The following is a 10,762-nucleotide window of genomic DNA, read 5'->3' as shown; positions in this document are numbered from 1 at the left end:
ATACCTAGATCTTTTTAATGTATTAAAGAATTAACTAATTCTGAAAATAATTAAACATAAATCAGTGTCTATTATTTAATGCCCCTTTAATATTTTTAATTCTTAAATTATTACGTTTCCTTTTCTGTTTTTTAATTCGTAAATTAAAGAAGGGGTACAAATAGCCGTCTCTCGGCTGTAAGTCTTTGCAGCAAGACGGTCAAATACCCACGCATAGAGCCGCTCGCGGAAACATGACACCACGGCTGTAAAACCTGTTGCAGACGCTGTGTCTGTGTGTGTGCTGTGCGTGCGTGTGTGTGTGTGTGTGTGCGTGTGTGTGTGCGTGGTGTGTGTGTGTGTGGGTGTGTGTGTGTGTGGCGGGACACCCGCTGAGCGGAGATGCTGCCCCGAGGTGATGAACCCGAAGAACAATAAACAATGCTCCTTATCACTCACGCCAAAGGATGTTTCAATAAACAAATGCCTCCTTATCACTCACGCCAAATGGTGTTTCTTTTAAGATATTACCCGATCATCATGGTGCGCGGGACACCCGCTGATCGGAGATGCCGCCCAGAGGTGATGAAGGCGGAAAAAAACAAAGTTTCTTCTCCGTCACTCCCGGCAGGGTGGCTGGGTGTCAGGCCAGATGGTATTTTTTAGAGCAAAAGGTACCAGTAAGTGTTTTTCACAAAAAACCTCGTTTGAAAAACAATTTACCCTTTTCAACAATATTATAGGAAAGAACACAGGCTGTATAAGGTTTAGAATATGTGCTTTATTACATTCATTAAAGTCACACACAGAGAAAAAAGCAATTGTTCATGTTTATTAAACACAGCATACGTGAAGGAAAACATTAAGAAAAAAGTATTTGGTCCACTTACATGAAGAAAAAAAGTATACGTTCATGTTTATTAAACACAACATACGTGAAGGAAAACATTAAGAAAAAAGTACTTGTTCCAGTTACCTGAAGAAAAAAAGCATATTTTCATGGTTATTAAACACAAATTTGGTCCACTTACATGAAGAAAAAAGCATACGTCCATGTTTATTAAAGGGTAACCATCAGGCTGTCGCTGTAAATTAGCTGATAGATGATTATTGTGTCTCCAGCTGCGTATAATAAACTCAAGTCTGCTCAAAGGCCACTTTTCTAAGGCAACAAGTTCGCATATTTTTTTTTGTAAAGTCAACTTATTATATTTTACACATTTTGGGATTCAAACATCAAATCCTATCTCAACACTTCACGGTAACGTTCACATGCCAGCAGCTTGGATGTTAAGTCCTAAATCTAAACATTTTCTTTGCTCACTTGTATCGCTGCAAGTTCCTGCTTTACCACCTCATTTGACCAAGAAACATCTGAAGTGGGTCAAAAAATAACTGAAACTGTTCTTGAAAGCAGCTTTCTCCTGGTTAGTTTTTAATACACCCTGAAGACATCAAGATTCTCTGATCAGATTTCTTGGGAGACTTTCCAAAAGGGAGACATGTATTGTTTAATATGAAAATCAGCCTGTCAGCATTTTCTGTCCAGTGTTCCCCTGAAATCACAGATAACTGAATGACGGAGAACTGAAGCAACAATCTTTGAAGTTTCAAATAAAACAGGGTTCATCAGCTTTTTCTGGTTTATCAGAATCTGAATCAGACAAGCTTTTTAATGGCCAAGTATCCACAGAATACATGGAATTTGACTTTGGTTGAGCCGCACTCTCTCTGTACACTGTAAAGGCATGCAAACATACAAACGAATTAAGTTAACCGGACTCAGTTTTCAAGCTGTAGCTTCAAGAAAATTAAGTTGACCTGAATATGATGAATGACACAAACTATTTTGAGAATTAAGCCGTCACTTGCTGGATGCTCACAGTAAATACATTACGGTAATTTATTTTTTCAGTACAGCAAAATAAACAAGTTACTGTAATCTAGATTTTAAGTGTATTTGAGTACTGCACACTCGCAATAATTAAGGTAATCAATCTGCTTCAAGACAACATAAATTACTTTGTAAGGCAGCAAGTTTGCCATTTTTTGATTATTTTCATTTAGTTAGTAAAGTCCATCTTATTATTTTTGTTACAGTGTCAAGGCATTTAGAAATACCCTAAACAGCGAATAATCCGCCAGTAAAAAATTGTACAACGTGTTTTTTAAAAACCGCTTGTAATTATGAAGAAACTAGTTTAGCTAACAACTGCTACAGAAAGGTGAACATTTATTAAAATGAATCTGAAATACACGAGTTGACCAACATCAGGAGGGTAAGAGTTGCTAATGTTAAAACTCACTGTTGTTACTCCGCTGTTTTTATGATTTGTAAAAAGCTGCACCAGGCACTTGGAAAGTTGCACATTTCCGACCAATTCTGTCAAAAACATTAACAGCCTGTGAGCCGACACACTGCTGTCAGTGTGACAAGAGGAAAGTGTGTCATGTAGAATCTGTGCATTTGTTCAGAGCGTATAATTATAAATCTCAAGTCGTTTTAACGTGGATAAAGATTTAAATGCGGTTGTTTTGCAGAAGTTCCACTGAAACACACAGAAGCTGTAATTTTTACAATTCACACGCCGTATCTTTGATAGAAACAGTCGGTGGTCATTTATTGAGAATCTAACTGGCGGAGGGTTTTACGCTTTAAACGCTTATTTGGTTGTGAAAAGCCCACAAAAACTTCTATCTTTCGAGCTGATGCTGACTGTTTGCATAAATTTTTGGCTGAGTGGGGAAACGTCTGACATATATAGCCAATATGGTTTTTTTTTCTTACTTTACGGACCTTTAAAAACTTTAGTCATATACTAATCATTGTTTCCTTTTTTTCTCTTACCTCATGAAGGCGACTCTCTCTCCGGCTCCCCGTGTCGTCTAATAACCCTCTGGGCTTCATTGTCTTCTTCTTCTCGTTAAACCAGAATAAACTTTTTATGCATCGCAATTATTCTCTCTCAAAAACATTCATTAATACCAGTCCAAAATATCCTCGAACCTCCGGGCATCTTGCAGGAGCGACGGTCACGTCTCGCCACAAACTGAAAGAAAGATGCGACTTATTAAATATTTAGCCTACACTTTAAAAAAAAAAACGTCATGATGTGATTTTTTTCTTCTTACCGTGTAACCACGGTCCGTCCCCGCGGCGCCCTGTTGACGGTTCGAAAGACCCTCCGTCGGTTAGAACACACCAGCTCCGCGTTATTAACCTGTATTTTTAATATAAATGAGATTTCAGAGGGTTACTATCTCTGCTGCTGTGTCTGGGGAAAAAACTTGATTAACACAGCGTAAATAAACTCCTAACAGAATATCCACAAACTGTAACACAGACCATACTTATTAATGAAATATTTACACTTTAAAAAGTTATGAGCTGATTTTCTTACGTCATAAAGGAGAGTCTGTCCCTGGCCTGTCGGTCGTCTAAATGATACCTCGGGGTTAATTTTCAGCCGAATTCTTCTGCTCCATCAGACTAAACTTTTCTCACCGTGGGGCTCTATATCTAACAAAAAACATCATTTAAAAAAAATGTTTATCGCCGAGGATCTTTTTTTTAAAAAAAAAAAAACAGAAGCATTTCTATCAAAAGATTACTTAATCACTTGCCGTGAAAGACTTTCGCACTCTGAAGAAAAAGAAAACTTCATTCCGAGAGAATGAACGTTCTGCTCCAGTCAGCGGCTGGAATGAAGGAAAAACACTGCAGCAGGAGGCGGGACAGAAAACTGGACCAGCCTCCAAAACAAGCTCATTACCCACAGGTATCAGGTTTTATGGTGGACCCCAAAAAAACACACGTAATCATCGATCAGGGGATTTAGCCTGACAACCTCGAACCCAGGGACACAGCAGGACCTCATAAAAATATTGCTTCAAACGGGATCTGTGACGCTGGCCGGTTTGTCAAAGAGGTGCGACCTTTTGCGCTAAACACCCCAAATACACACACACAGGCACACACTTTTAAGAGCAAATATCCCCAGACCCGCGCGTGTAGTGTCCCATACTATGAACAAAAGCGGATGGATAGCAAAGTCATGACGGATAATACAGAAATAGTGGACCTTTTAATAGTGCACTAAAGAATGAAACGGCTACTCACAGTGAGAATTAGTTTTCCCAGCTTCAGCCTGTCTTATTCCAGACATGTCAGAAACCACATGAACAAAACATCTACATATCTTTAACACCAAAGAGATTTAAATATATCCGTACATACATATGTACATACTCATATTTTTTCCCATTTCTATTTCCATGTTTCCTTTTTGTGAATATTACAAATAAAATAAAGGTCACTGCGTGTATTAAATATATATCAGCGCCACCGGGGCGTCGTACCAAGATGTGCTGTCTTTATACACCGAAATACTATCGCAAACCATGATCTGGTTTCTGATTTTGTGAAAAAGATATCGTAATTGCCTTAAGAAAAGGGGTAATACCTCCTGTATCCAGCTACAAGGACCTTCGCACACTTTTAAATGCTGTGACAGCTTGTGTTAACCTTTGATCCTAATTTTTTTTTTTAATGTTTTTTTCACGTGAAAATGTAACCCCTGTCTTGGGACAACCTCCCGATCATACCTTTTAAAGTTTTATCGCGTTTGCACGCTTTAAACATTGTTATTAAGTACAGAAAGAAGTGTTAATCTTTGATCCTAAATTTTTAAATTTTTTTTGTCACCTGAAAATGGGTTGGATGTGTGAGAGCAGCCTTCCGATCATACCTTTAAAGTTTTACCGCGTTTGGATAATTTAAAACGTCGTTATTAAGCGCAGAAAGAAGCGTTGACCTTTGACCTTGAATTTTTTATGCGCGTTTTTTTTTGTGAAAAAATGCTTCTGGTGTGTTGAGAACGCTCTCCCGATCATACCTTTAAAGTTTTACCGCGTTTGGACGTGTTTTAAAATTGTCACGGCTCGTGTTAATCTTTGATCCTAAAATTTTTTTAATGTTTTTTTTTGCCTGAAACGGACCGGATGTGTTGAGAGCGGCCCTCCCGATCATACCTTTAAAGTTTTATCGCGTATGCACGCGTTTAAATATTGTCCCCACATAAAACATGTTCAAGCTAAAATATCTAAAATATTTCTAGTACCCTCAACAAAGCAAAAATATTTATTGAATTACAAAGCTCTACATATTTTATATCATTCACTTGTTTCGCCATATCTGAATTACTGCGTGGACGTTTGAGGCAACATTTACAAATCCTCACTTCGACCATTACCTTTATGATACCTTGTCAGTATTCATGACAGCCAATTAAGCAGTGTCTTTACTATAACCTTGATTAGCAATTTTAATGCGTATTCTTTATTCTATACAACATATAGCCTATTGAAATGATGTAAACTAAGGGCAGCAATACAAATTCTATGGAAGAGACTTACATGATTAATTATAACATTTATTAAAATAAGGGCTTACTTCATCAATCAGCAACTCCGTCACTACATAAACGGAAAGTTCACCCCTTAAAAGTCCAAAATTCAGCCAAAAGAGGGGCACCTATTCTCGTTTTGAGCTTCTCACAACCTTCATGCGCTGCGTCTCCTGGAACTCACCGTGGAAGAATATGAAGAGCTATTGTGGAATACTTTCGAGCAAAACTGCTGACAAAGATGTTCAGATGGTTCTTGCAGGATGCTAAGGTGACACTCCATGTGGTCCGGCTGCTGATGGTCTATTTCAGAGAGCCCACGGATGGACTTGTCCTTCTTGCAGATGTAAGTTTGTTCCTCTTCTTTCTTAAATTTTTATTGCATTGAATAATATTCTCACAACATGTATATATTTTCTGTACCCTATAGTCATCTTCCATAGGCTGACATCGAGAAGACCCTCACCCTGCCCATGATCTAATAACACTGCTTGGTATTTGGTGAATTTGCGCATTCGCATCAGATGAGCCGAAGTTATAGTCATCCCAGCAAAGCATGAATGTTAACCCGATTAGAGATATTTTCAAGATGCTTTCTGAAATAACTCCAATTTCATATTTCAGATGGGACAGAGCGTGTAACTGTGACGCTGTAATTTCAGTGTACTACAGTACCAAGAGGAGGCTGCCAGCACACTTGATTTCATTCAAAAGTAAGCCTCTTCTTCTCCAATTGACCTATTCACAGCAGTAATTTTGACATTAAATTGTATGGTCAACTCTCTCGTGGTGCTGTAATGACATAAATTGAAATGAAATTAACGATAGAAGGTTCACTTCTTCTATAAACAACAACCCTCTTTTGGAGTGACAAGATAGGAATGAACATATCAGAGGGACGGCTCAGGTGGGACGGTTTGGAGACAGAGTCAGAGAGGCGAGATTGTGATGGTTTGGACGTGCAGAGGAGGGACCCATAGGGAGAAGGATGCTGAGGATGGAGCCACCAGGCAGGAGGAAACGAGGGAGGGCAGAGAGGAGGTTCATGGATGGGCTGAGGGAGGACATGCGGGTGGTTGGTGTGACAGAGGACAGGGTGAGAAGGAAACAATTGATCTGCTGTGGCGACCCCTAACGGGAACGGCTAAAAGACAAAGAAGATGCTGAAGATCCTGTCCAAATTACTAGTGATTGTTTATCAACAATCCTGTATGTCCATATGTTTGGAATGCGCCAATAGCCATCTCATCAATGTATCTGGTTAAACATAGTTCTGATTTTATTACCCAGCCGTGCTCTATATTGGAGATTTTATTTATGTCCAACCTCCGATCTCGGACTACCGTTTTTTCAGGTGATACATTGGGATCAATCCTGAAAGGGTGACAAAGACCTGCCGCGGCATGACCACTTCCAAAAGGACGGGTAGACTTGTTAAAAAAAGTCGACCACGGTGAATCCCCAGGTAGCCACACTGCTCAAGAACCTGATGGATCTTGAGTGGAATTTCATATAGGTGACTAAGAACGCTCTACTCCCGCTCGTCTTGTCAGCAGTGTTTAAATTTTGACTTTTAAGGGGTGAACTTTCCGTTTATGTAGTGACGGAGTTGCTGATTGATGAAAGTAAGCCCTTATTTTAATAAATGTTATAATTAATCATGTAAGTCTCTCCATAGAATTTGTATTGCTGCACCTTAGTTTACATCATTTCAATAGGCTATATGTTGTATAGAATAAAGAATACGCATTAAAATTGCTAATCAAGGTTATAGTAAAGACACTGCTTAATTGGCTGTCATGAATACTGACAAGGTATCATAAAGGTAATGGTCGAAGTGAGGATTTGTAAATGTTGCCTCAAACGTCCACGCAGTAATTCAGATATGGCGAAACAAGTGAATGATATAAAATATGTAGAGCTTTGTAATTCAATAAATATTTTTGCTTTGTTGAGGGTACTAGAAATATTTTTAGATATTTTAGCTTGAACATGTTTTATGTGAGGGACAATATTTAAACGCGTGCATACGCGATAAAACTTTAAAGGTATGATCGGGAGGCCGCTCTCAACACATCCGGTCCGTTTTCAGGCAAAAAAAACATTAAAAAATTTTAGGATCAAAGATTAACACGAGCCGTGACAATTTTTAAACACGTCCAAACGCGGTAAAACTTTAAAGGTATGATCGGGAGAGCGTTCTCAACACACCAGAAGCATTTTTTCACAAAAAAACGCGCATAAAAAATTCAAGGTCAAAGGTCAACGCTTCTTCTGCGCTTAATAACGACGTTTTAAATTATCCAAACGCGGTAAAACTTTAAAGGTATGATCGGAAGGCTGCTCTCACACATCCAACCCATTTTCAGGTGACAAAAAAATTTTTTAAAAATTTAGGATCAAAGATTAACACTTCTTTCTGTACTTAATAACAATGTTTTAAAGCGTGCAAACGCGATAAAACTTTAAAAGGTATGATCGGGAGGTTGTCCCAAGACAGGGGTTACATTTTCACGTGAAAAAACATAAAAAAAAAAAAATTAGGATCAAAGGTTAACACAAGCTGTCACAGCATTTAAAAGTGTGCGAAGGTCCTTGTAGCTGGATACAGGAGGTATTACCCCTTTTCTTAAGGCAGTTACGATATCTTTTCACAAAATCAGAAACCAGATCATGGTTTGCGATAGTATTTTCGGTGTATAAAGACAGCACATCTTGGTACGACGCCCCGGTGGCGCTGATATATATTTAATACACGCAGTGACCTTTATTTTATTTGTAAATATTCACAAAAAGGAAACATGGAAATAGAAATGGGAAAAAATATGAGTATGTACATATGTATGTACGGATATATTTAAATCTCTTTGGTGTTAAAGATATGTAGATGTTTTGTTCATGTGGTTTCTGACATGTCTGGAATAAGACAGGCTGAAGCTGGGAAAACTAATTCTCCTGTGAGTAGCGTTTTATTCTTTTAGTGCAACTATTAAAGGTCCACTATTTCTGTATTATCCGTCATGACTTTGCTATCCATCCGCTTTTGTTCATAGTATGGGACCACTACACGCGCGGGTCTGGGGATATTTGCTCTTAAAAGTGTGTGCCTGTGTGTGTGTATTTGGGGTGTTTAGCGCAAAAGGTCGCACCTCTTTTGACAAACCGGGCCAGCGTCACAGATCCCGTTTGAAGCAATATTTTTATGAGGTCCTGCTGTGTCCCTGGGTTCGAGGTGTCAGGCTAAATCCCCTGATCGATGATTACGTGTGTTTTTTGGGTCCACCATAAAACCTGATACCTGTGGGTAATGAGCTTGTTTTGGAGGCTGGTCCAGTTTTCTGTCCCGCCTCCTGCTGCAGTGTTTTTCCTTCATTCCAGCCGCTGACTGGAGCAGACGTTCATTCTCTCGGAATGAAGTTTTCTTTTTCTTCAGAGTGCGAAAGTCTTTCACGGCAAGTGAATTAAGTAATCTTTTGATAGAAATGCTTCTGTTTTTTTTTAAAAAAAAAAGATCCTCGGCGGTAAACATTTTTTTAAATGATGTTTTTTTGTTAGATATAGAGCCCCACGGTGAGAAAAGTTTATTCTGATGGAGCAGAAGAATTCGGCCTGACAAATTAACCCCCGAGGATCATTTAGACGACACGACAGGCCAGGGACAGACTCTCCTTTATGACGTAAGAAAATCAGCTCATAACTTTTAAAGTGTAAATATTTCATTAATAAGTATGGTCTGTGTTACAGTTTGTGGATATTCTGTTAGGAGTTTATTTAACGCTGTTTAATCAAGTTTTTTCCCCCAGACACAGCAGCAGAGATAGTAAACCCTCTGAAATCTCATTTATATTAAAAATACAGGTTAATAACGCGGAGCTGGTGTGTTCTAACCGACGGAGGTCTGTCGAACCGTCAACAGGGCGCCGCGGGGACGGACTCGTGTTACACGGTAAGAAGAAAAAAATCACATCATGACGTTTTTTTTTTTTAAAGTGTAGGCTAAATATTTAATAAGTCGCATCTTTTCTTTCAGTTTGTGGCGAGACGTGACCGTCGCTCCTGCAAGATGCCCGGAGGTTCGAGGATATTTTGGACTGGTATTAATGAATGTTTTTGAGAGAGAATAATTGCGATGCATAAAAAGTTTATTCTGGTTTAACGAGAAGAAGAAGACAAATGAAGCCCAGAGGGTTATTAGACGACACGGGGAGCCGGAGAGAGAGTCGCCTTCATGAGGTAAGAAAAAAGGAAAACAATGATTTAGTAATATGACTAAAGTTTTTAAAGGTCCGTAAAGTAAGAAAAAAAACCATATTGGCTATATAATGTCAGACGTTTCCCCACTCAGCCAAAAATTTATGCAAACAGTCAGCATCAGCTCGAAAAGTAGAAGTTTTTGTGGAGCTTTTCACAACCAAATAAGCGTTTAAAGCGTAAAACCCTCCGCCAGTTAGATTTCTCAATAAATGACCACCGACTGTTTCTATCAAAGATACGGCGTGTGAATTGTAAAAATTACAGCTTCTGTGTGTTTTCAGTGGAACTTCTGCAAAACAACCGCATTTAAATCTTTATCCACGTTTAAAACGACTTGAGATTTATAATTATACGCTCTGAACAAATGCACAGATTCTACATGACACACTTTCCTCTTGTCACACTGACAGCAGTGTGTCGGCTCACAGGCTGTTAATGTTTTTTGACAGAATTGGTCGGAAATGTGCAACTTTCAAGTGCCTGGTGCAGCTTTTTACAAATCATAAAACAGCGGAGTAACAACAGTGAGTTTTAACATTAGAACTCTTACCCTCCTGATGTTGGTCAACTCGTGTATTTCAGATTCATTTTAATAAATGTTCACCTTTCTGTAGCAGTTGTTAGCTAAACTAGTTTCTTCATAATTACAAGCGGTTTTTAAAAACACGTTGTACAATTTTTACTGCGGATTATTCGCTGTTAGGGTATTTCTACATGCCTTACACTGTAAAAAATAATAAGATGACTTTACTAAAAATGAAAATAATCAAAAAATGCAAACTTGCTGCCTTACAAAGTAATTTATGTTGTCTTGAAGCAGATTTGATTACCTTAATTATTGCGAGTGTGCAGTACTCAAATACACTTAAAATCTAGATTACAGTAACTTGTTTATTTTGCTGTACTGAAAAAAATAAATTACAGTAATGTATTTACTGTGAGCATCCAGCAAGTGACGGCTTAATTCTCAAAATAGTTTTGTTCATTCATCATATTCAGGTCAACTTAATTTTCTTGAAGCTACAGCTTGAAAACTGAGTCCGGTTAACTTAATTCGTTTGTATGTTTGCATGCATTTACAGTGTACAGAGAGAGTGCGGCTCAAACCAAAGTCAAATTCCATG

This window comes from Thalassophryne amazonica, chromosome 18 (genome assembly GCF_902500255.1).
Source record: "Thalassophryne amazonica chromosome 18, fThaAma1.1, whole genome shotgun sequence".
Lineage (NCBI taxonomy): Eukaryota > Metazoa > Chordata > Actinopteri > Batrachoidiformes > Batrachoididae > Thalassophryne > Thalassophryne amazonica.
The sequence above is the reverse complement of the archived record's forward strand: the minus strand, read 5'-3'. Positions refer to the sequence as shown.